This window comes from Phocoena sinus, chromosome 7, assembly GCF_008692025.1.
Source record: "Phocoena sinus isolate mPhoSin1 chromosome 7, mPhoSin1.pri, whole genome shotgun sequence".
NCBI lineage: Eukaryota > Metazoa > Chordata > Mammalia > Artiodactyla > Phocoenidae > Phocoena > Phocoena sinus.
The window spans coordinates 70,256,255-70,283,095 of record NC_045769.1 but is presented as its reverse complement, the minus strand read 5'-3'; the positions used below and the strand labels follow the sequence as shown (position 1 = coordinate 70,283,095).

Below are 26,841 nucleotides of genomic sequence, written 5' to 3'. Positions count from 1 at the left end.
TAAAGCTCCACAATCAACTTGATATACCCTGCATCTGTGGAATACCTGAATAGACAAGGAATGATCCCAAATTGAAGAGGTGGAATTTAGGAGCGAGATCTATGATTTTTTTCCCTTTTCCTCTTTTTGTGAATGTGTACGTGTATGCTTCTGTGTGACATCTAGTCTGTATACTCTAGCTTCCACCATTTGTCCTAGGGCTATATCCGTCCATGACTTTTTTTTAAAAATTCTTTTTCTTAATAATTAAGTTTAATTGTAATAACTTTATTATACTTTACCTTCGTTCTTTCTTTCTTTCCTTCCTTCCCTCCCTCCTTTAGACAACGAATCACCCCAAATTGAGGAGGTGGTCTCAGGGAGCAGGATTTATGATTTTTCCCCCTTTACCTCTTTTTGTGAAGGTGTATGTGTATGCTTCTGTGTAAGATTTTCTCTGTATAGCTTTGCTTCCAACATTTGTCCTAAGGTTCTATCCGTCCCTTTTTTTTTTTTTTCTAAATATTTTTTAATTCAATAACTATATTATACTTTACTTTATTTTTACTGTATCATCTTTCTTTCTGTCTTTTTTTCCTTCTTTCCCTCCTTCCTTCCTTCCTCCCTCCCTCCCTCCCTCCCTCCTTTCTTTCCTTCTTTGCTTCTTTCTTCCTTCCTTCCTTTCCTCCTTTCCCTCTTTCTTTACTCATACTTCTACTAATTCTCCCTACTTTTTCTCCCTTTTATTCTGAGCTGTGTGGATGAAAGGCTCTTGGTGCTCCAGCCAGGAGTCAGGGCTCTGCCTCTGAGGTAGGAGAGCCAACTTCAGGACACTGGTCAACAAGAGACCTCCCAGCTCCACATAATATTAAACGGTGGAAATATCCCAGAGACCTCCATCTTAACACCAGCACCCAGCTTCACTCAACGACCAGCAAGCCATAGTGCTGGACAACCTATGCCAAACAACTAGCAAAACAGGAACACAACCCCACCCATTAGCAGAGAGGCTGCCTAAAATCATAATAAGGCCACAGACACCCCAAAACACACCACCAGACGTGAACCTGCCCACTAGAGAGACAAGATCCAGCCTCATCCAGCACAACACAGGCACTAGTCCCCTCCACCAGGAAGCCTACACAACCCACTGAAACAACCTTAGCCACTGGAGACAGACATCAAAAACAACGGGAACTACGAACCTGCAGCCTGCAAAAAGGAGACCCCAAACACAGTAAGATAAGCAAAATGAGAAGACAGAAAAACACACAGCAGATGAAGGAGCAAGATAAAAACCCACCAGACCTAACAAATGAAGAGGAAATAGGCAATCTACCTGAAAAAGAATTCAGAATAATGATAGTAAGGATGATCCGAAATCTTGGAAGTAGAATGGACAAAATGCAAGAAACAGTTAACAAGGACCTACAAGAACTAAAGATGAAACAAGCAACGATGAACAATGCAATAAATGAAATTAAAATCACTCTAGATAGGATCAATAGCAGAATAACTGAGGCAGAAGAACGGATAAGTGACCTGGAAGATAAAGTAGTGGAAATAACTACTGCAGAGCAGAATAAAGAAAAAAGAATGAAAAGAACTGAGGACAGTCTCAGAGACCTCTGGGACAACATGAAACGCACCAACATTCGAATTATAGGGGTTCCAGAAGAAGAAGAAAGAAAGAAAGGGACTGAGAAAATATTTGAAGAGATTATAGTTGAAAACTTCCCTAATATGGGAAAGGAAATAGTTAATCAAGTCCAGGAAGCACAGAGGGTCCCATACAGGATAAATACAAGGAGAAACACGCCAAGACACATATTAATCAAACTGTCAAAAATTAAATACAAAGAAAGCATATTAAAAGCAGCAAGGGAAAAACAACAAATAACACACAAGGGAATCCCCATAAGGTTAACAGCTGATCTCTCAGCAGAAACCCTACAAGCCAGAAGGGAGTGGCAGGACATACTGAAAGTGATGAAGGAGAATAGCCTGAAACCAAGACTACTCTACCCAGCAAGGATCTCATTCACATTTGATGGAGAAATTAAAACCTTTACAGACAAGCAAAAGCTGAGAGAGTTCAGCACCACCAAACCAGCTTTACAACAAATGCTAAAGGAACTTCTCTAGACACGAAACACAAGAGTAGGAAATGACCTATAGTAGCGAACCCAAAACAATATATAAAATGGAAATAGGAACATACATATCAATAATTACCTTAAATGTAAATGGACTAAATGCTCCCACCAAAAGACACAGATTGGCTGAATGGATACAAAAACAAGACCCTTATATATGCTGTCTACAAGAGACCCACTTCAGACCTAGAGACACATACAGACTGAAAGTAAGGGGATGGAAAAAGATATTCCATGCAAATGGAAACCAAAAGAAAGCTGGAGTAGCAATTCTCATATCAGACAAAATAGACTTTAAAATAAGGACTATTAAAAGGGACAAAGAAGGACACTACATAATGATCAAGGGATCGATCCAAGAAGAAGATATAACAATTGTAAATATTTATGCACCCAACATAGGAGCACCTCAATACATAAGGCAAATACTAACAACCATAAAAGGGGAGATCAACAGTAACACATTCATAGTAGGGGACTTTAACACCCCACTTTCACCCATGGACAGATCATCCAAAATGAAAATAAATAAGGAAACACAAGCTTTAAATGATACATTAAACAAGATGGACTTAATTGATATTTATAGGACACTCCATCCAAAAACAACAGAATACACATTTTTCTCAAGTGCTCATGGAACATTCTCCAGGATAGATCATATCTTGGGTCACAAATCAAGCCTTGGTAAATTTAAGAAAACTGAAATTGTATCAAGTATCTTTTCCGACCACAACGCCATGAGACTAGATATCAATTACAGGAAAAGATCTGTAAAAAATACAAACACATGGAGGCTAAACAATACACTACTTAATAATGAAGTGATCACTGAAGAAATCAAAGAGGAAATAAAAAAATACCTAGAAACAAATGACAATGGAGACACAACGACCCAAAACCTATGGGATGCAGCAAAAGCAGTTCTAAGGGGGAAGTTTATAGCAATACAAGCCCACCTTAAGAAGCAGGAAACATCTCGAATAAACAACCTAACCTCGCACCTCAAGCAATTAGAGAAAGAAGAACAAAAAAAACCCAAAACTAGCAGAAGGAAAGAAATCATAAAAATCAGATCAGAAATAAATGAAAAAGAAATGAAGGAAACAATAGCAAAGATCAATAAAACTAAAAGCTGGTTCTTTGAGAAGATAAACAAAATAGATAAACCACTAGCCAGACTCATCAAGAAAAAAAGGGAGAAGACTCAAATCAATAGAATTAGAAATGAAAAAGGAGAAGTAACAACTGACACTGCAGAAATAAAAAAAATCATGAGAGATTACTACAAGCAACTCTATGCCAATAAAATGGACAATCTGGAAGAAATGGACAAATTCTTAGAAATGCACAACCTGCCAAGACTGAATCAGGAAGAAATAGAAAATATGAACAGACCAATCACAAGCACTGAAATTGAAACTGTGATTAAAAACCTTCCAACAAACAAAAGCCCAGGACCAGATGGCTTCACAGGTGAATTCTATCAAACGTTTAGAGAAGAGCTAACACCTATCCTTCTCAAACTCTTCCAAAATATAGCAGAGGGAGGAACACTCCCAAATTCCTTCTACGAAGCCACCATCACCTTGATACCAAAACCAGACAAGGATGTCACAAAGAAAGAAAACTACAGGCCAATATCACTGATGAACATAGATGCAAAAATCCTCAACAAAATACTAGCAAACAGAATCCAACAGCACATTAAAAGGATCATACACCATGATCAAGTGGGGTTTATTCCAGGAATGCAAGGATTCTTCAATATACGCAAATCTATCAATGTGATAAACCATATTAACAAATTGAAGGAGAAAAACCATATGATCATCTCAATAGATGCAGAGAAAGCTTTCGACAAAATTCAACACCCATTTATGATAAAAACCCTCCAGAAAGTAGGTATAGAGGGAACTTTCCTAAACATAATAAAAGCAATATATGACAAGCCCACAGCAAACATCATCCTCAATGGTGAAAAACTGAAAGCATTTCCACTAAGATCAGGAACAAGACAAGGTTGCCCACTCTCACCACTCTTATTCAACATAGTTTTGGAAGTTTTAGCCACAGCAATCAGAGAAGAAAAGGAAATAAAAGGAATCCAAATCGGAAAAGAAGAAGTAAAGCTGTCACTGTTTGCAGATGACATGATACTATACATAGAGAATCCTAAAGATGCTACCAGAAAACTACTAGAGCTAATCAATGAATTTGGTAAAGTAGCAGGATACAAAATTAATGCACAGAAATCTCTGGCATTCCTATATACTAATGATGAAAAATCTGAAAGTGAAATCAAGAAAACACTCCCATTTACCATTGCAACAAAAAGAATAAAATATCTAGGAATAAACCTACCTAAGGATACGAAAGACCTGTATGCAGAAAATTATAAGACACTGATGAAAGAAATTAAAGATGATACAAATAGATGGAGAGATATACCATGTTCTTGGATGGGAAGAATCAACATTGTGAAAATGACTCTACTACCCAAAGCAATCTACAGATTCAATGCAATCCCTATCAAACTACCACTGGCATTTTTCACAGAACTAGAACAAAAAATTTCGCAATTTGTATGGAAACACAAAAGACCCCGAATAGCCAAAGCAATCTTTAGAACGAAAAAAGGAGCTGGAGGAATCAGGCTCCCTGACTTCAGACTATATTACAAAGCAACAGTAATCAAGACAGTATGGTACTGGCACAAAAACAGAAAGATAGATCAGTGGAACAGGATAGAAAGCCCAGAGATAAACCCACGCACATATGGACACCTTATCTTTGATAAAGGAGGCAGGAATGTACAGTGGAGAAAGGACAGCCTCTTCAATAAATGGTGCTGGGAAAACTGGACAGGTACATGTAAAAGTATGAGATTAGATCACTCCCTAACACCATACACAAAAATAAGCTCAAAATGGATTAAAGACCTAAATGTAAGGCCAGAAACTATCAAACTCTTAGAAGAAAACATAGGAAGAACACTCTATGACATAAATCACAGCAAGATCCTTTCTGACCCACCTCCTAGAGTAATGGAAATAAAAACAAAAATAAACAAATGGGACCTAATGAAACTTCAAAGCTTTTGCACAGCAAAGGAAACCATAACCAAGACCAAAAGACAACCCTCAGAATGGGAGAAAACATTTGCAAATGAAGCAACTGACAAAGGATTAATCTCCAAAATTTACAAGCAGCTCATGCAGCTCAATAACAAAAAAACAAACAACCCCATCCAAAAATGGGCAGAAGACCTAAATAGACATTTCTCCAAAGAAGATATACAGAATGCCAACAAACACATGAAAGAATGCTCAACATCATTAATCATTAGAGAAATGCAAATCAAAACTACAATGAGATATCATCTCACACCAGTCAGAATGGCCATCATCAAAAAATCTATAAACAATAAATGCTGGAGAGGGTGTGGAGAAAAGGGGACACTCTTGCACTGCTGGTGGGAATGTGAATTGGTTCAGCCACTGTGGAGAACAGTATGGAGGTTCCTTAAAAAACTACAAATAGAATTACCATATGACCCAGCAATCCCACTACTTGGAATATACCCTGAGAAAACCAAAATTCAAAGAGAGTCATGTACCAAAATGTTCATTGCAGCTCTATTTACAATAGCCAGGACATGGAAACAACCTAAGCGCCCATCATCGGATGAATGGATAAAGAAGATGTGGCACATATACACAATGGAATATTACTCAGCCTTAAAAAGAAATGAAATTGAGCTATTTGTAATGAGATGGATAGACCTAGAATCTGTCATACAGAGTGAAGTAAGTCAGAAAGAAAAAGACAAATACCGTATGCTAACACATATATATGGAATTTAAGGGAAAAAAATGTCATGAAGAACCTAGGGGTAAGATAGGAATAAAGACGCAGACCTACTGGAGAACGGACTTAAGGATATGGGGAGGGGGAAGGGTGAGTTTTGACAGGGCGAGAGAGAGTCATGGACATATACACACTAACAAACGTAGTAAGGTAGATAGCTGGGGGGAAGCAGCCGCAAGGCACAGGGATATTAGCTCGGTGCTTTGTGACAGCCTGGAAGGGTGGGATGGGGAGAGTGGGAGGGAGGGAGATGCAAGAGTGAAGACATATGGGAACATATGTATATGTATAGCTGATTCACTTTGTTGTAAAGCAGAAACTAACACACCATTGTAAAGCAATTATACCCCAATAAAGATGTTTAAAAAAAAAAAAAAAAAAAAAAAAACACTAAAAATAGAATTACCATATGACCCAGCAATCCCACTACTGGACATATATCCAGAGAAAACCATAATTCAAAAAGACACATGCACCCCAATGTTCATTGCAGCACTATTTACAATAGCCAGGTCATGGAAGCAACCTAAGTGTCCATCGACAGATGAATGGATAAAGAAGATATGGTACATATGTACAATGGAATATTACTCAGCTATAAAAAGGAACAAAACTGGGTCATCTGTAGAGACGTGGAAGGACCTAGAGACTGTCACACAGAGTGAAGTAAGTCAGAAAGAGAAAAATAAGTATCGTATATTAACTCATATATGTGGAATCTAGAAGAATGGTACAGATGAACCGGTTTGCAAGGCAGAAATAGAGACACAGATGTAGAGAACAAACGTATGGACACCAAGTGGGGAAAGTGGTGGGGTGGGCGGGGATGAATTGGGAGGTTAGGATTGACATACATATACTAATATTTATAAAATAGATAACTAATAAGAACCTGCTGTATTAAATAAATAAATGAAAATTAAAAAATAAAAAAGTAAAAAGTAAATGATAAAATAAATAAATAAAATAATGTTGAAAAACCAAACCAAACAAAAAAAAAAAAAAAAAAAACAATATGAATTAATTATTTTACAGTTCTGGAGGTCAGAAATCCAAAATGGGCTGGCAGGGCTGCATTCTGGAGGCTCTAGGGATGAATACGTTTTTTTTGTTTTTTACAGCTTCTAGAGGTCACCTGCATTCCTTGGTTCATAACCCCTTCCTCCATTTTCAAGCAATTAATGTCACATCTTCTAATCGTCTTCATACTCTCTTCCTTCCCTCTGCTTCTGGGGTCACATCACCTTCACTGACTGTGACATTCCTGCCCCAATTTTATAAAGACCCTTGTGATGACATTGGGCCCACATGGAAAATCCAGAAGAATCTACCCATCTCAAGATCCTTAACCTAATCATATCTGCAGAGTCCCTTTTGCAGTGTAAAGTAATATATTCACAGGTTCTGGGGTTTAGGGCATAGACCTCTTTCCAGGGCCATCATTCAGTGTACCATAGGGGATATACTTTATTTATGCATGTATTTGTCTACAACACTTCTAGAAAAAGAAGACTTCATATGAATCTAAGAAGCCAAAAGCTTCTGGTAAAACATTTCATACATGTGTCCACATGACTCCATGTAAAAGATTTATTATGTGAAAGTTGCCCAAACATCTAGCAGTCAGTGGGGAATCCAGAATTGTCAAATGAGAGGAACTTGGTTAGAAGGCGAGGAACAGGAAACTGGTCAGAGCTGTGTTTTCATAGCAAGCTTGATGTTTCTACAGGGATCTTACATGTATTTGTAGGAGGATTGGGATCAGGGGCTAATGAAACTATTGGAGTCAAATTCTTCCCTTCCTCTCCTCCATCAAGCCAAACCTCTTGGCTCTATCACTGTTAGTGTTTGAATATCCTGCTTAAAGCAGAGAAGAAAGGATAAGACAGGCAGGTTGGTCCCGCTGTGTGAAATTTACTGGGGGTTAATACCAATTAAATAACTCACTCTCTGACATTTTGTATTAATCTTTATGTCAGTTCAATGTTAGCATGCTAATACCTCAGTTTCATTCAATTTGTCAGTATCTATGGTTGATATTCTTTACCCAAATTCTGTCTTCAGATATTCACATATGTTTGGAACTTACTTAGTCTTTGATTAGAATTTTACATGACATAATGAAATAAAGGTTCTCTTCATGACATGCTGAACATAATACAGGCACCCAAAGTCCTTAACTAAACTTGATTATTTATGGAGCCTGATAATATTATGGGGATTTTAGGTTTTTGATTTTTCTAGTTTTTGTGGTCCTATATATTGGTTTTATTAGAATTTTGTCTGCATGTAGATGAGCAGACTCATGGTTTCTATAAGGGTTTAGAGTTAATAAAGCATGTGCCATATGATCATAAAATATTCTGAGCTATTTGAGTAAAAAGTTCCATATATTTTAAGATACTATTTTTTCTGGTTTTCTTGTTTATAGAATCCTATGCGTGAGATACTTTTTAAAATAAGAATGTTCATTGCAGTGTTTTATATACTAGCTCAAATTGTAAAAAAAAAAAAATAATTGAAATAGAACTCTGGGTATATTTTACATATGTTTTTATAAATTAGAATACAATGTGGTTATAAGGAGGAATGAGGCATATCTCTATGTATTGTTGTAAAACTATATCCCTATGATATAGTGAAGAGTTAAAAAAATTCGCTTGAAAACTAAGCATTTATGATTCCACAAAGTTTTGCTAAAAGTGTATACATGTAATTATGCATGCTTAGAATAGCAATCTGGAAGGAAACACACTTATACATCAAACTGTTACTAATTAAAACTAACATATTGAATACTTATTTTATTCCAGACTCTGTTATATGTGTTCTGCATGTATCATTTTATGTAGTTCCACAGAAAGCCTAAGAATTATTATTATTTTGATTTTGTAGATGAAACTGAATCACAGAGAGATGAAATAACTTGCCAAAGACACTTGATTATCTAACACAATCTTTGGGATGTGAATATTAAAATGACTCTTACCTCTACTTTTTTTACAGTCTATGCTGGAATTCTCAATAAAGAGTGTGTATTACTTTTATAATTACAAAAAAGAAGAAAGGTATTTTTCATTTGGGAAAAAAAAAAAGATCCCCACAAAAGAGGAAATCAGTGGGAAACACCTGGTTGCAATTTACCAGCTATGATACATTATTTAAAATGCAAGAAAACTGATACTTGAACACCTGTCTTACTGAGTCTTCAAAATCCATTATTTTTAAAATAAATTCAGTTTAGATCCCCAAATCCCCACGCAAATAATTGAATAAAAATTCAATATGTTTTGTCTTCGCATGCTAGTCCATCTTTTCCTAAAAATTTTTACAGTAAGCTTCAAAACGTGAAATAATGTCTTCATTTTAAAGTTAGTTTATAGAATTTTAAAAACACATAGCATCAATACAATGAAATCACTAAATGATTTTAAAAATCATGTTGGTTTTAGTTAAATTGTATTAATGGATTTATAGAATGAAACAAAGGACAATCACGTCTGGAAAATCATGCAGTAGATAGTGTTCTGGTAGCTATTGCGATGTAGCAAACCATCCCAACAAATAAATAATTTATTATTATTTTGCATCGTTCTGTAGGTTAAGTTCTGAGCTGACTTGTTCAAGCTTAGTTTCCTTCATGTTTCAGTGAGATTTCGGTTGTCGTTGCAGTCATCTGAAGGCTGGACTGGACTGGCTATCCAAGATGGTGCACTTTACATGGCTGGCAGTTGAAGCTGGCTGATGGTTGGGAGCTTAAGTAGAGCTACTGACTGGAATGCTTACATGGACCTTCAAGTGGCTTGGGCTTCTCAGAGAATGGTGCCTTAATTTCTAGAGGAAGCATCCCAAGAATGAGTGTTCAGTTGTGAGCTTTACAGGAGGCAGAAAGGGGAAGCTGCCAGGTCAATGAAAGCCTAAGCCTGGAACTAGGATAGCATTATTTCTTTCATGTTCTATTGGTCAAAGAGGCCACAGGGTCCACCTATATTTAAAGGAGTAAAGAAATAGGCTCTCTCTTTTGATAGGACAGTGGCAAGAGATGAGAGATAGGGGAGATATTGGTACAGCTGTCTTTGGAAAATGCAACCTGCTGCAGTCGCTTAAAAAGCAACCTTGCCTAATCTTTGCAAAATATATCTGATATAAAAAAGTTTCTTATGTCATTGACAAGGAAAGGTTAAATTCCTGGATATATGAGCTTGGTTACCACAGGCTATCTCTTCCTAACTGAGAGTGATCATTATAAATAAAGCTGACTATGCCTCTTTACATTTCTGACTGTCTATTTTTCTGTCTCAGTTTGTTTTTTTCTTTTGATCACTGGTGATTGGGAAATGGAGTATGCAGAGTGGGAAAAAAAAGGTTGGCAGTAAAGAGTGAATCCACAGAGGGGATATTTCTGGTAAAACCATGAGAAGTCTGTGGATAATTGCTGTTGACCTACAAAGTTAATGATCAAAAGAGGGAAGATCATTCTTTCTATATAACTGTGACAATATCATACATCTTTGTACCTCATAATTTATAAAGACCTTTCATGTATATTTCTTGTTTTGAGCCTGCATCAAACTCATTTTACGGATCAGTAACCTGAGTGATAAGTAAGTTAAGTGATGCCCTTAAAGTCACATAGCTAGTAATGGAGAGTGAAACAGGTCTTCTGTCTTCAGAACCCTTTCCTTTGTATCACAGTTCCTTTACAGACTTTTACTGCAAAAACTGTTTGAAAAGCAGTTAAGAAACAAGAATGAGAAGTGGGTAAGAGTGAAGACAGATGTGATTTTGGGCAAATAACTTAATTTTTTTAACCTAGAAAAGAAAAATGCCTTCCATGTATAAGTGTTGGGAAGATGAAGTATGAAAGTGTAATAAAGTCAAAGAGTGTGTTTGATAGATGTCATCTCATACTCCTATTACAGCAATTATCATTAGTATTACATTAAAGGGAATTTGGTACAGTAGATAAATCATGGAGTCAGACAGATCTAGTTTTTATTTTTCAATGTGATCAGTAGAAATTTCTACATTTTTTAAGGCAGAAAGCCACTTTGTGAGAATAATTTTCTGACATTAAAATTACCTGGGAAACTACTGTTGAACTTTGTCCATGTATATTAGTCACATTTCGAAGACTACACTGTGGATAAAGCAAGTTTCCAAATCTCAGTAACCTACTCAAAAAATGCCTTAGTTTTTGCTCCTACTAATATAGACTAAGGTAGCTGTGGGTTGTCATTGGCTCTGTTCCTAGATCCTTCTTTATTCCAGGACCCAGGATAAAGGGGCTGTCACTATTTGGGGCACATTGTTCTCATGGCAGAGGAAAATTCAATGACTGAACCACGCAATGCCTTTTAAAACTTTTGTTCAAATGCAACATATATCACTTACACTCATATTTCATTAGCCTAAAACATATGGTTAAACTCAACGTCAATGTGACAAGCATACCTAATTCTTCTACAGGAAGATGATTAAATAATTAGAAACAATAAAAGTCTATTTTAATCCAAGATAGGAATCATGTGACTGCTAAACATTTGAAATATTTTTAAGTACTCGTTTCTCAGTGCCTAGCACACAACTTCGTATACTGTAGGTGGTCATTAAATATTAATAGGTGAATGCATGATATAGGCAAAGGTCAACATGTAGCAAACCCTTACACTGTGACCCTTCATCTCTCCATGCTCCAAATTGAAGAAGCAATGATTAAAATTTAAATTTCTATTGTTAGCCTAGATGCATATTCAAATATACTCAGAAAATGAATAAAACACCCTTTATATAACTGCAATCATAATGAAGGAGAGCAAGCTATTACATGCAATTAGGTGAAGTTAGAGTAGTTAGTTCATTCATTCTGCAAACAGGTTATTAGACCTTTCTATTTGCCAGGCACTGTCACAAAGATGTATTTAAAGATGAGTAAGGACTTCCCTGGTGGCGCAGTGGTTAAGAATCCACCTGCCAATGCAGGGAACACAGGTTCGAGCCCTGGTCCGGGAAGATCCCACATGCCGCCGAGCAATTAAGCCCGTGTACAACAACTACTGAGCTTGCACCCTACAGTCCACACGCTGTAACTACTGAGCCCACACGCTGCAACTACTGAGTCCACATGCTGCAACTACTGAAGCCCGCATGCTCTAGGGCCTGTGTGCCACAACTACTGAGCCCGCGCACCTAGAGCCCGTGCTCGGCAACAAGAGAAGCCACTGCAATGAAAAGCCCGCCCACAGCAATGAAGAGCAGCCCGGCTTGCTGCAGCTAAAGAAAGCGCGCACGCAGCAACAAAGACCAAACGGAGCCCCCCCAAAAAAAAATTTAATTAAAAAAAAAATGAGTAAGACTCAGGTACAGCCCTTGCCCTTAATGAGCTGTAGTGACACCTTAGCAGATTCATAGTAAGTTTGATGGTGAAAAGTTTTGCAGATTAATTTGTTGTTTTGATTTTAAATTCCCAAACTAGAGTGGGGGAAGTATGTCTGTGTGGGGATATATAATTATTTTAATAAAGCCATTTTCTTTGAATAATAGTCCACCTAATCTAAAGAATATGGTAATTTATTTTGAATATCCTTAAAAGTAGGAGGAAACATTGCATAGACAGATGTCTCGAAGATGCCTCAAATCATGAGCAAAATTATCTTTATATTATGGGAAGCAACTATTTAAAAGTGTATGCATTGTACAAAGTATTAGATTTCAACCTTCAAACTCTGCATCATCTTGTGAAAAGAATTTTAAATTATTTTGATAAGACATATATATGTGCAGAAAAAACACGGAGTGCTTTAATTGACACTTTCTTCTGCAAAGACACCATATTCAAGAATTTTGCACTTCCTTTTTTCTTAACATAACAAGACATATCTCAGCTACATACCCAAGAGATATCTAGAGACTAATTAGGGTGTAGAGTGAATACTGGTGGAAACAAAAGGAACATTTCCTAACGTAACTTAAGCATTAAGAGCCAGAGAATTTAAGGAACTAGATTCCAGAGTAAGAGACAATTTCTAAAGAACTCAGTTACAAGACCACAATTAAAGAGCTCTATATTAAAGAATCCTAATGAATCATTTGAAGGAAAATCAATGTGAAGTCAGCTGTGAATTGAATATAAGTTGATAAATAAAATTACATCTTCCAAGATCTCTTCCTAATTATCAATCTGTTACAGAAAACAGGTGGGGTTTTTGATATTCAAATAGCTTCATAAGTTATTAAAAATTACAAAGGACATATTAATTCCCTAGCGAAACAGTTTTACATTAAAAAGCATTCTGAAAATTGGCTTATTGCCTTAACTGTGGGATCTGTTTCTGTGGTTAATTAACATGACATTTGATTCTTTTTGGTCATCAAAAATTTATTGCTAGAGCTCTAGAAATTACAAAACCTGTGACAACACGCATGTTTGGAAAAACTCTACATTACCATTCTAGCTGACTGGAAAAAAACACTCTGCTTTTCCAGACTAAAAACCAGGGGCACCAGGACCAACGATCACCAGCTGCCCAGATACCAAAAAATTATGCTTCTGAGATCTCTCGATGTTGATTCCAGACAAAGAGCAAATGATCTACCTTATGTGTGCCACTCTCGACAGAAGCCCTTTTTGACATTTGATTTTTACTAATAAAAAATAATTCACACAATGCTTTTTTTAAGATTATTATAATTTGAGGTTATTTACTTAGGTTCATATAGACATCATTTTAGGGACATTTATAAGAAGTGTCTTTAAAATAAATTTTTTCCCCTCATATACTACAGAATAATTTTGGAAATAAATATAAAGAAGAGTCAAAATTAAGTTATTCATCCTCCTGCATGCCCACAACCAAGTGAGGTCTGTGATGGGGGCAGTGATCAAGGGACACTTCTAGTGTATGTGCCACCCAGGTACTCTGCTCCACAGCAGCTGCGCTGTGACTGTTTTTTCCCCTCGCAGTACTTGAGCTGGGTTTTACTCTTTCCAGTTCGTTCTCCCATCTCTCTACCAATACGGCAGTGCTCTTGATCTGAATCACTTGCCTACATTCTGTGAATTTTTGCAAAGGCTTTAACTCTCTCCTTTCTTCTGCCTCTCTGTCTACCTCCTCCAGAACTACAGTGAAACCCAGTTCAGGTGACAATCAGAAGAATCCCACTTTCTCCCTCAAGTTGCAATTACCCCTTGCAGCATAATGCACTAGGTATTCCACCTACTATGGGCTATGGTACAAATGTATGCTTTGAGTCCAAAATCAAAAGTCTGAAAAAAAAAAAAAAATGTCAAACTATATTAATTAGAGAGTAAACTGATCACAAATTGCAATGTGGAAGGTATGGTTAAAAATAAAATATGCCTTTTTAAAAATTTTACTCAAACTTGAGTACCATTTTATGTGCCCCACTTTTATGTGTCCTACTCAAATCTGGTGTTTTTAAAAAAATAAAGTTCACTTTGAAATTCTTATATCCAAAGCTCTGTTAAAGGAACCATTTTTATAGATGTTGTGAGGTCTTGTGAGTTATTTTAGATAAATTTTAGTCTGTACACAGCCTAAAATAAATAAGGGAAAGAAGTAAATAGTGTTGGGGTAGGAAATTTACAAATAAGAATAAAAATAGTTATGCAGAGATGCATTTTGGGGGAATTCATACCCAGCCCTAAACTTTTTCTTTTTGCTTTGATCCACTAAAGGGAGGTGCAAGGGAATAAGAATAAAGTGCATCAAGTTCTGATATAAACCTAAAATACGAAATAGAGCCTTTTCTTAAAAGAGTTGTACCAGTGTAAAAGAATAAACAGATGGTCTACCGGTGGGAAAGGCGTAAAAACCTTTTGATGTCAAATGGTTTAGAAGTCATGGAACGATAGCATTTTAGAACTCATCAGATTCAGGCTCTTCAGTTAATAGATGAGGGATCTGAGCCAGAACATTGAAGGAACGAGACTCCAGAGTAATGAACAATTTTTAAAGAACTCAATTATAAGACCACACTTAAAGAGTTCCATATTAAAGAATAGTAATGAATCGTTTGGAGAAAAATCAATGTGAGTCAGCTGTGATTAGTAATGGCAGAATTAGTAATTAAGGTGATGAATTATGCCAGAAGCTGCATAAAATGTTCTTAATATTTACCATTAATCCCAGTACCAATATTGTTATTTGCAAAGATATTATATTTTAGAATGTTTAAAAGCAAGGATATAAAAAACAAAAGCTCATCTCTCTCTTAGTTTACCATTTCTGTGACTTCACACTTCACTACGAGGAAACCCATAACCATTATTTCCAAGTTGTCTAACTGTTTCTTTTGTGTCATTGCCACTGTCAGTCTTTGGTGTACCTGTTTTAAAATCGAAGCTTCATTGAATGCACCATGCATGAAACAAATGGGACCAATGAAATGATGATGATATTTATATTGATGGGGTAAGGTAGCCCTCCAAAATGTGACTGCATAAACTGTATAGCTGAGTTATGGCTGTTTCTATGTGGACAATGGCAGGCAAAGGGTGTGGGTGGGTGTGTAACAAGTACATTTGTCTCAGTGATATTTAACAGATGGAGTTCTGAATTATGTGAACACAATTTATAATGTAGAGCTGTAGCACAGAAATGTATTGGTTAACGAAACAGGATAGACTTGTTCTCATCTTTAACAATGGACACCCACTGTGGGCATTAGTTACAGCTTTCTAAAATATTGACTTTCTGACATATAAACTTGACCTATATGTTTGTCTGTGATGAAGTTGATTCTCTTTGGGGGTAACTTCCAAAAAATGGTGAGGATGCCAAGTCTAAGAATAATCCTTGTGTGGCAAGTAGCCAGAACATTGTGTTCCCCAAGTTCAGTAAAGTCAATGCCAAATTTCCTTGCCACAAAATTTATGAATCGGGGAAACAAGTTTTTCTCTGTGTTTGGAAGTTTACATTTCTGAAGCATTTCTCTGCCATTTCAACGTTTCCTATGAATGTATCTGGTCTTAGAGGTATCTGTGCTGGAAAGTTTTTTTCACCTCCCTGCAAGTAACTACCTTGTAACTACCACATCAGAAGAGGAACAAAAGTAGCATGCCATTCTGGCCTCCAGGAGAATTCAGGGCAGAGCAGAAGCCCTAGGTCCAAAGGGAAGGCTGTTCCCACTTAGCCAGGCTGGGAACACCTGGGAATCATCATATAGCTGGGTGACCAGCAACCAGGATTAAAAAGGGGACAGAGAGACAGAAGAGAATATGTCCCCCATAAACAGTCACGCCCAAGCTCTGACTGTTTAACCTTTGTGTATAAAAGGATACCTGCAATATTCGAGGTTGGAAGTGTTATGCCTTTGAATTCGTCAAGTATGAAAAACTTGTGTTTTTCATATGAACACACAGTTTTAATGTCTATATCATACTTCCAGTACTGAAACTGAAGGATAAAACAGATAAAGCTATCTTGATTTCGTGAGCTGTTTGTTCTAAACACAAATTTTATTTTACAAGTGGTTGTGATTTAAACATATTGCAAAGTTACAGAAAATTAAAGGGGCCGTAATCAGACTTCTTAAAAGGTGACTCTTCAGGCAATGGCTCATTCTCTGATTCACCTTCTTGAAATAACTAAGTATGAGGCCATTTTTCCAAAATCTGAGTTTCTGCAAAGATGTCTGCTGTTAAAACGGAATGATTCTTATATAAAACCAAGGCAATCGGCCAGCTTCATACTTAAAATATAGAATTGGAATAACATTTCTCTTTTTTTTTTTACTATTTGGAAGTATCATTTCCACTGACTATTGAATTTTATAAGCTCAAATATTTTTGCTCAGGAGGAAATTTCTCTCAGATCAGTCATTTTTATTTACATTCTACCCAGGCCATCCTTATGCATCTAATTTATATTAAAAACCCATGACGTATAATAGGTATGCTTCCCTCTTCTTTTCCCTTTAAGCACTTTCCTTTCCTTTTATTTATTTATGTTTTTGTTGTAGCTGTTGTTTTTGTTGTGAAGTAGTAGCTGTCGTTGTTGAAGAAAACAGCATCTCATTTTCTTTAAAACAATTTTAAGTGAAAATGAAAACTTTGCCTTTGCATTGTGATTACAAAATTTTAATTAAAATGTATTATTGATTCACAGTGTGGGTAATTTTATTAAAATATTGCTCAGATATATAATTAAAGAGTTAGGTAATTGAGACCGGCTTTAGTTGTAAGGGTGTGGGTTTCATAGGGTAACAGACAGCTCCTTCAGTATGTAACATGCTGCTGCATGAACACTGAGCCTATCTCTTACTGGAGCGTGGGTGTCCTGGGTAGTGTTCTGAACTGGCTCAGCCGAGGCGCTGGGGTGATTCTGCGCTGCTGTGCGAAGGCAAAGTATAAAGTAGTGGATATTTCTGGTGTTAGCTACTCAGAGAAGAGAGGCCCCGCCCTTAGCTCAGATGTCAGAATATGGGAGGCAGACTTGTCTCTTTGTGGGCCCTTCTCACTTGGGGCCGGGCTTTAAGAAAGCCGAGAGTATCGCCAGGTGGTCAGGGAAGGGTGACCTCTGCCGGGGAGAAGCAACTTGCTGGAGAATGGCAAATGGAACGGGATCTTCCAAACTGGCTCTCCAGTGTCTATGTTACTTTCTTTGTCTTGCCCATGTTGCTATTCCTGGGCCCTCAGTAAAGTCTGATTTAAATATTCTAGCATAAACTCAGCCCTTCTAGAATCCATCTTCCGGTTGGGTGTCCACACTGGTGCCACCACAACCCAGTGGGACCGTGGTAATAGAAAAGAAATGCTTGTCCTTGTGGAGATCCTACTGCTATTGCTAACATTTGAGATAAGGGTAGAGCTTTGGTCTTTCTTCCAGCTATCACTTATCTGACTCAGAAACACAAGGTCACTTTCCATAGCATAACTATTTTAGACGCTTGTAATTTAAATGACTGCCACTAAATGAAAGGTGGCATATTCACTGAGTTTAAATGTGCAAGTTATAAGCACCTCCCAGGCAAGGACAACTGACAAGGGTTTGAGTTGGGTATCTGCCATGTATTATCTGAGGAAACTTGCTTACTTTACCTGAGAACTCAGTTAATACTCCCTTGTGGCTGGTTTTCAGCATGAAATCATATAATGACTTACATGAAAGTGCTAGACACATAAATAGTACAATTTAGTAAGCAGCAACTGATAACAGCTCTAAGGTATGTAGGCATTTACGTTTTAATTATACCACCTCATACTGTATTTTTTGGTGTGGAAATTTACATACACCCTTCTCAGTGATGGTTTTATTTGCATGGCTTAGAACACAAGGTGGTTATGCTTTTTCTAACTAATGGTAAAGCTAGGAGAAATGGCTTAAGTCTATCAGACAAAAAAATGCTTTTGCAAAGAGTCAACAGCTTCCTGTGTTGTGCCCTTGAATTTCCAGATATGACTGCTTACCTACTATTCTTTACAAAAAAAGAAGTAAAAACTGAGTTCAAAGTTTATAAAGTGCAAACTAGAAAAACTAACCCAGCATGTTGACTGTTGGATGAAAGCATATAATTAGAGTTCTGCAAATGAGATCCTTTTGGATATTAAGAGGTGACTTCATGGCATTGTCTCTTTATGGTTATAGACAGTGTCTGAATCTAACAATCTGTCAAGTTAAAAAAAAAATTAATTCCTACTTCTCTCCTTTTCCCTTAACATTCTCTTGTGCCTGGTGTTTACAACAATGATTTATTGTGGGATTATTTAAGAAATATATTTTCCCAATAAAACTAACAGTTATTCTTATCAGAGGCTTAAAAATTTATCTAAAGTTTTCATTTGTTAATAGCAATAAACTATTAAAGTTCAAAATTACTTTCTTTCAAAACTTAAAACTGATGTATTACATTTTCTTCTTCTATATCCTCCTCTCCACATAAAATTCATTTTAAAACAATTATCACGCCATATATGTTGCTTCTTTGATACTGTTTTTCCACCTTCATTTTTACCTTTTTTTTTTTTTTTTTTTAACCACTTTTCCAGAATCTCTGTGTAGCATGGTTAGGACTTGTATTTTTCCTACCTGGTTTACAGATATGACCCAGAGAGTTTAAATGACATGACCAGAGTTAAGGAACAAGGCAGAAATTTCACAGATGCCGAGTCCAGTTAAAAGCATTAGCGCAGACCTTGAAACAGAATGTTATATTTGCAGAATTCTTAATGAATTTTTTTAGCTCTGCCAACATGAAGCAGGCCATGCACCCCTGAGGAAACTGAGGTCCAGAAATGTAAAAGGTAATTCATTAACCCCTAAAATTGCTTATACAATTAATCTGTTCTGCTTTCTTTCTTGGAAAACCTTGGGAAGACCCTTTGTGGTAAATCTAAAGAGACATTTATACAGGTTATTTTTCTTTATTATATATTGCAGAATATTTTATAAGTGACCTTGACCACTAATTCTTTGTAACATTAAGGATGAGAAGGATTATTGCTTTAGGATTAAGGAAGTACAACATAGTATTTTTGCATCCATAAAATTACTTCATGATTCTACTTCTGAGGGTCATTAAGGGCTAGATCTCCACTCTCTTTATTTTTAGCATCCCCAGATCAATATATCATCTTCTGTATCGAACTTCTTATTCCATATTTGATGAGTTCAGAAAATTTATAATAGCTTTCTACAGTCTCTCCAAAACCCCACCTGGTTAAAATAAGTTTAGCATTAGGTTAAACATGTTATTGGGAGCGATTTTTATTTTTGAAGGCTAATTCAGCTCAGCGATGGATTAGTGATAACATACCCCCTTAACCTCCAAAGTAATTTGTTTTTATGTTCTCAGCTTGGAATCATGCCCTCATATTAATATTTCATACCAACAAGTAGGGGCCTCAATGTGTCCATCTGTTATACTGGCATAATGCCTGCCACCCATATCTGAATATTGCCCTTAGGAATGAGTAGTAATTTTCAGCCTTCTTCAGTTATGTTTTTGGGTGTTGTTGTTTTTTTTTTTTTTTTTGCATTTGGTCTTTTCTAAATGATGCTTAGACTAGAGTAACATACGATATATTTCTTTCCTGATCATCACTCATTAAAATAACATGTGCAAATAAATTACTTTGTTCAGAAAAAAATAACTAGCCCTAAGAAACATCTCCATTACATGAGTTAGACAACATAGGCAATCTAAATAGATTTTAATTATTTAGTATATTCCTCCACTGGGATATGTTTTACATATAAATGTCGGGAAAATTAGCAGCATACAAAATATCTTGATAAGAAGTACCAAAGGGTGACAATTTTTACTGAATGGTAAAATAAGATGGAAAGGAAAAAAAGGCAGCATTATGGTTCTGTATGAAAGATCTCAACATGTCCTGTTAAACAGTCACCAGTCGAATGATGGTTCAGTTACCCTGATGCTGTACAGCAGAGACCTGTTCCCGTGATTCTAAACACATACAAGAACACTGCAAATCTAAAGTCAGTCCTTGGTCCTCCAAGATCACTGCAAGGGATGTGAAACTGTATTTTTAAAATTTCATCATCTGAAGAGTTTTCTTGCTATATTTCAAGTTTGGGAGCAGAATAGTGGGTAGGAATGTACTGACACCTTGGATTCAACTATTAGCTTTTTTATTCTGAGGTATCTGACCTTGGACAAATTACCAGAATTTTTGTGCCTGTTTCCTCATCTATAAAATACAAGGATAATAAAGGGTTTTATGGGGATAAATATAATAATGGCTATAAAGTGCCTAGTATACTAAATAATAAATATTAGATTATTTATTGCTTTAAGATACTATAAGTCACTTTCATCTATCTGGGAACCATGCCCTGCCCAGTTAATGCTCACAGTGGAGAACAGAATGTCTTTGAAAGACGTTAACCTAAAAGGCCACTGCCTTCTGCGGAGTCTACCACCACCAACCCTTTCCTTCTCAAAAGAGGTATCTGTTGTTTGTTACTCTGCATTTTCCTTTTCCATCATATTTCAAGGAGTTCACCAACCTCATAGTCAGAACAGTTACCTGGATTTATTATGTTTTTTCTAAATCTATTTTATGTAAAGCATGGTCACTTTGTCCTAGTCCAATTTTATTTAGGGATAGCATAAAATTTTGAACCTTTCAGGTGCTCAATGAAATCTTCATAGGTATTTTCAGCTCATTTATTTATAATGAGATGAGAATGAGGTTTCCTCAGACTTAGTCCCCTATGGCCTAGCCTGTGGGCAAAAACGACCTGCCTAAATTGAACTAGTTGTCTTGAAATATATAATCATTAAGTACAGGAAGGGAAAATAAGAGATTGTCAATTTACCACCTTATGTAAACGACATTTATTCATTAGCTCATTATTCGTTTAATCAGGAAACATTTATTAAGTACCTAATAAAGACCAGGTACTTCTTACTAGAAGCTGCAAAGACAAGACAGTTAATTGCCATTGAAGGGTTTTCAGTCTGGTGAGCAAAGGTAAGGGTTAGGAAGAGATCAAATCTGTAAACACCAAAGTATAACATTTTCGTTTCAGCAGCTGTGAGTGAATTAGAGTGGCACCCAAAGGAAAAGTGGAACAATTCTACCTGGGTGGCTAAGTGTTGGGAAGTGCGTTTATTGTTCAAATAACCTTTGGGGAGCCTAGTCTTAAAAGATGAGCAGGATTTGATCAGCTGAAGGGGGATGGGGGAATTCAGGTATTTAAAGGATATGGTCTAATGATGACATGTGAGTAGTGTGAGTTTTCACTGAACAAAGACAGAACTATTACTATTGATATAGCTGTTTATGACATGAACTCAATACATACTACAAGGAAACAAAATAACTGAAAAATATGACCATTCCTTAGGAGGAAGATGATAATTACAAAATTATCAGTTCAGCTATACATGATACTTCAAAATAACTCTTCACACTCTGAAGTCAAATCTTTTTCTAATAAAATTGGAATTTACAAAGGGTTCAGCACAAGTAAGACACCTCCTTTTAACTCTCCTTCCTTCCTTCCTTTCTGAATAACTCAGTCCAAAAGCCATTAGGTGAGGTTAAATAAGGTAGGCATCTACATAAAACTGGGAGCTGGAATTGAGTAAAAGTGAGAACATGTATCACTATCATACATGTTAATTGTCTGAACCCTCCATGAGGGTAAGTTTTTTTCAGGCTTCTTCCTTCTCATCCACCTCCCCACCCCCAAGCTAAAAGCAAGTATGGCTCATGGGAAGCATCTGAATGATTACGGTAGGAAATGCTGTAAGTCACACCTACTGTAAGTTTTACTTATTTATTTTTATTGTTGACCTCTTTTCTCTAGAATGTAAGCTTTATAGGCTAAGTATTTTTACTATTCTTTTCACTGGCTACCATAGAGCCTGGCACACAGTAAGATCTCAATAAATAATTTTCAAATTTAAAAAATGAAAAGAATGATTTGCACAATACAGATGCGCGTGAAACACTGTCATTTATTTTAACATCTTTAAGGCATTAAATTCAATATTTTGTATAATTTCTATTTCTAGTTGATTAAATAATTGAAGCATTATAATGAAGCAAAGGTTAGTGACATTTTAATAAGCATTTTTTTCTTTGTTCGGAATTTACTGCTGAGTTGCATGGTGAGCAGACTCAGTGTTTTAGGTATATATATGTTGAAGAATGAAGTTAAAGCTATTAGACAGTATAAAAAAATAAAATCTAAAGGTATATAAGAAATATGTAAAGGAAAGAAGTCTAGCCAGAGATAGTGAGAAGAATGTAAAATTTGGGGGGATTTTATGAAAGTTATTTTAAATAAAATCAAATGTAAATAGAGCTCAAACAGCATAAGAGATATTTATCTTATCTTTTATTAAAAATACATTTTTGGCTTCTTATAGTATCTTTACAGTTTTTTCTCAGATATTGCACATATGACATAAATACAACTGTAATTTTAAAAGAAGTCATAAATTTTGCTTCTGAAAATAATTGTCATGAGAAAACAAATATAGCCTAATAATTTTCAGACGGTGTCTGAAACTAATCCCTTCAAAAAATATTGTGAAATGGTGGGGGGAAAAACCTATATAAATTAAATATCTTAAATTGTATAGTACCTAGCAAAGTCAAAAGGGAAATTGTATTAGGAGATGGAAGAATTCTGAAATCAAGCCATGATTGAGTGAGAGACCCTTAAGGATGAGAGTAATAGCTCATTCCTGTTTATTGTGGCCTTATCTAGCCCCCAATGCCTGAAAAAGAGGAGGTAAATAAATATTTCTGGAAGAAATAAATAAAAAATGCATGAAAGTTTCCATTTAACAAAGGCACTATTAATAACAAATTATAATTAAAAATAGATGTAGAGATTCAAGCTGAAAAAAACCATAGAAAACACCAAGCTAATATAATTACTTTGCTTGGGAATTTAGAAAAATTTTATTTATTAATTACATGTTCACAGAATTGTTATAAAATGTTTATTATTTTAATATGTCTCCAGAGAAGATTATTTCTTTCAGTCCACTAGATAGGTACAAATATATCTGCTACCTTTTATTTTGTGTTTACATTGTATAAATCTAAGTTAGAATTAGACAAATTATTCCAGGTCCTAGTTCGGAAGAATTATTCAACGTGTTACGTTCAATAAGGTTACTCAACTATTTTACAGATATATTGCTATATATTTAATTAGCAGGAAATTTTTGTTCTAATTTTTAAGGAAAATGTAAAGAGATATTTGTATCATAGTTTAATACATGTGCAAGTACTTTGTTGCATATATTTACCAGGAAAAAATGCCTGTGAGAATGGGTTGCTATATAAAGTATGAATGTTATAAAAAGGGCAGAATAAGCATATTTGTGAATCATAATTTGTCATTTGTTCAAATTATCAAACCTCTTACTCTCAAGTGGGTAACTTTTTATGAATTTGAAATTTGTCTTAAGTTTTGGTATTTAATCACCTTCAGTTACATAATTCACCGACTATCCATTGAACAAGTCTATAAAACACAGGTGTATTTTGCATCTCTATGGCATAGATATTTATATTTTTCATTGGACACCACAAACTTTATACAGTAAAGATCAATAAACATGAATGTTTAATACGGTGTAAATGTTACTGCTTGAGAGAGCTTGGGCTGTACGTACTAACTTTTCATTAGTCATTCTTCAATTTGACAGAAGACCCTGTCTCAGCTCATTATTTCTGGGTTTTAATGGTCTCTTTTTAACTTTAGCACAGTTTTTTTTTTGTCTTAATATCTTCTCTTTGTTAAAAAAAAAAAAGAAGGAATAAAAACTCAATCATATACCTGTTAAAAAGTTGGCTCAATAGAAATGTAATATTCCTTTATTATGGTCTCTTAATACAGTTATATAAATGCACTTGAAGTGTAGGCTATTTACCTAATAGATAATAGGTAATAGATTGTAATGACTTTCTGAAGCAACTGAGGGCAAAGCCCTTTTTTTTGGTTTTTCATTTAAAAAATTTTTTTTTCATTTGTTTTTCATTTGAGCGTTCAATGTTATGAACGCCACGTGAACTGTCTAGAAGAGAAATCCCCAAATACTTTAGTAGTGTTTATCCCTTTGACTTCTGGAACGAAAATATAGAAAGCTGGGGCTGAAAGGAAACTGTGAGCTCATCCTGCAAGTATGAACATGACAAGAACAAAACTGGGTGGTGGCTGTGATACCACAGCCAGCCCCTGTAGGTCCAGAAAGCCTACTCCTTGCAGACTCAGTTCCATATTTTTTCTCTATTACAGTATTACCAAGATAGGTTTACAAAAGTAGACCATTAACTGTTGTTTCTTGTCATGATCAAATAGTTTTCAGGCAGAATACTAAATGCTTGGGTAGATGACAATAGTAACTATTGCATGAGTTAACCTTGGCATAGAACATTAAATGCCAGTGGAAGTGTTGGGCACTTCCACTCTCCCGATTTTCCAGTTACTGTGGTAAAACTGTAGTGCTCATTCCAGGCATGGCCTCAGGACAGCCCCAGGCCCCTCCTCTCTAGCTAAGTCAGTTGGCTGGCAGGCTTAGCCCACCATCCAGAGCTGGGAATCTGACCGGGTGTGGGAGGTTTAGAGCTGTAAAGCCTTCTATTCGGGGACACAGGATCAAATCACATCTGCTGCTGGTTTGCTCCTGACCTTGAAGATCAAGTAGAGTAACTGGCCTTCTGCCTTATTCTTCAACCCTGTGTCCCTTTCCACACTTACCCTACTCCTGCCTTCATGTCTGAATCCCAGCCTTTGTAACCTGCTTTGCTCTCTACTCCTCTAGGCTAGTCTCCCATGGGAGACTTCTGCCTCTATCTATTGTCTGGGGCTCTGCTACATGCAGACAAACTGCTCACCTGCCTGCCTGGAATTCCTGACACTGCGCTTTACTGCCTGTTCAGTCACCATCTTAATTTCAGTTGGATCTCCTCATGCCAAATGACGTCCAGGATGACCACCTTTGCTTCCAACCAACCATGTTTCCTGCATGTTTTGTTCTATTATGGTGCTTCTCCCAGCACCAGAAGCTGCATCTCACACCCTAGAGACTGACATTCCCAGGGAATAGATACAATTTCAGGTCTGGCCACTATTGTCTGCCCCTTTCTTCTGCATGTAACTACATTGCCTGGCTACATCCCAATGGCATTTTCAAATACTTTCTTATGCCTTTAAAAAAAAAAAAAGAATTTATTTGTGAACTCACTAGGAGTATAATATTTTACTTTGAAACTAAGAAGATTATGCTTAAGTGATTTGAAATGGGAGAAATAACTAAAAAAAAATTGCTTAACCAAATCACTACTTTAGTTAAAAAAAATCCAAAACTAGCTCACAGAGATATTTCAATTTCCCAGTTAGCCACAGAACTGTAAAATTAATTTAAGCCAAACAATTATTTTTGCAGTGCTTGAAGCATTATGAATGATGTTACAGATAGTTGACTCACTTACAGGAAATGGGGTTTTGCCATGCATAAACAGTTTTGAGAACCACATAATTTGGGCTGGATTTAAAATAGAACCCATCAGTTTTGAAAGAGGTATGAATTTGGCAAAGTGCGTTTTTCGAATAGCAACATTCATTCTTTGCATAAAGAGAAATCATGGCTGCACACCAAGTAACTGGGTTTTTTTTTCTTCTTCTTAATTGATGTAAAGAATTCAAATTCTCTCATGGAATTTTCCCTGTGACTTTACTAACTGTTGGTTTGTTAAACTTTTTTCTCTAACACTATTTGAGGGTAAGAATGAGGAGTTCTTGAGGCAAAAGACAAGAAAAATTGCTGCTCCTTTAAGTTCTTTGCAACTTTGCTTGAGTTACATACCCTCTCTGGCTTTCCTTTTCTTTTTCTGTAAAATCATGGGTTTGAGGATAGTGAGAAGGAAGGAGAGGAAATATCTGCCAAGTCTAACATCAAGATTTAGGAGTCAGGGAACTTGAAATGGAACCGATTCCTTATTGAGCTCTGTTCCTTAAAGGCAGAAATCAAAATAACCTGGAACTGTTATTAAAATCAGCCACCTCTTCTTTTTATCTAGTCTTAATGTTTCCCTATCTTTCTCTTAAATCTGTTTTTCCTCAACAATGTACCTCATTCCACTTCCCCTCAGAATTCCATCACAGCCACAAAAATATTTGTCGTTTTCTTCCCTTTTGGCAAGAGAAGTATCAAGGAAAAAAGTGGTGAATCATAGATTTTTTAGAGCTAGCAGGGACTGTGAGGACGACCAAAAAAGTATTGTAAACAAGAGATAAGACATGAAAAAGAGAAAGGAAAGTTTGAACTGGATCTGGTAGGACTGGGAAGAACAGAGGCTCTTTCCACCAGAATAATGTAT

General features: G+C 36.1%; 1 protein-coding gene and 1 non-coding gene across 4 annotated transcripts in view; both read right to left on the bottom strand.

Annotated features, from left to right (window-relative positions):
- The window catches only part of KCNH7 (potassium voltage-gated channel subfamily H member 7), a 475,457-nt gene that overhangs the window by 178,505 nt on the left and 270,111 nt on the right, over positions 1-26,841 (bottom strand). The gene's annotated exons all lie outside the window — the stretch shown is intronic.
- Positions 13,501-13,634, bottom strand: LOC116757220. The gene has a single exon (XR_004350872.1). It is a non-coding gene; the product is annotated as a U11 spliceosomal RNA (small nuclear RNA).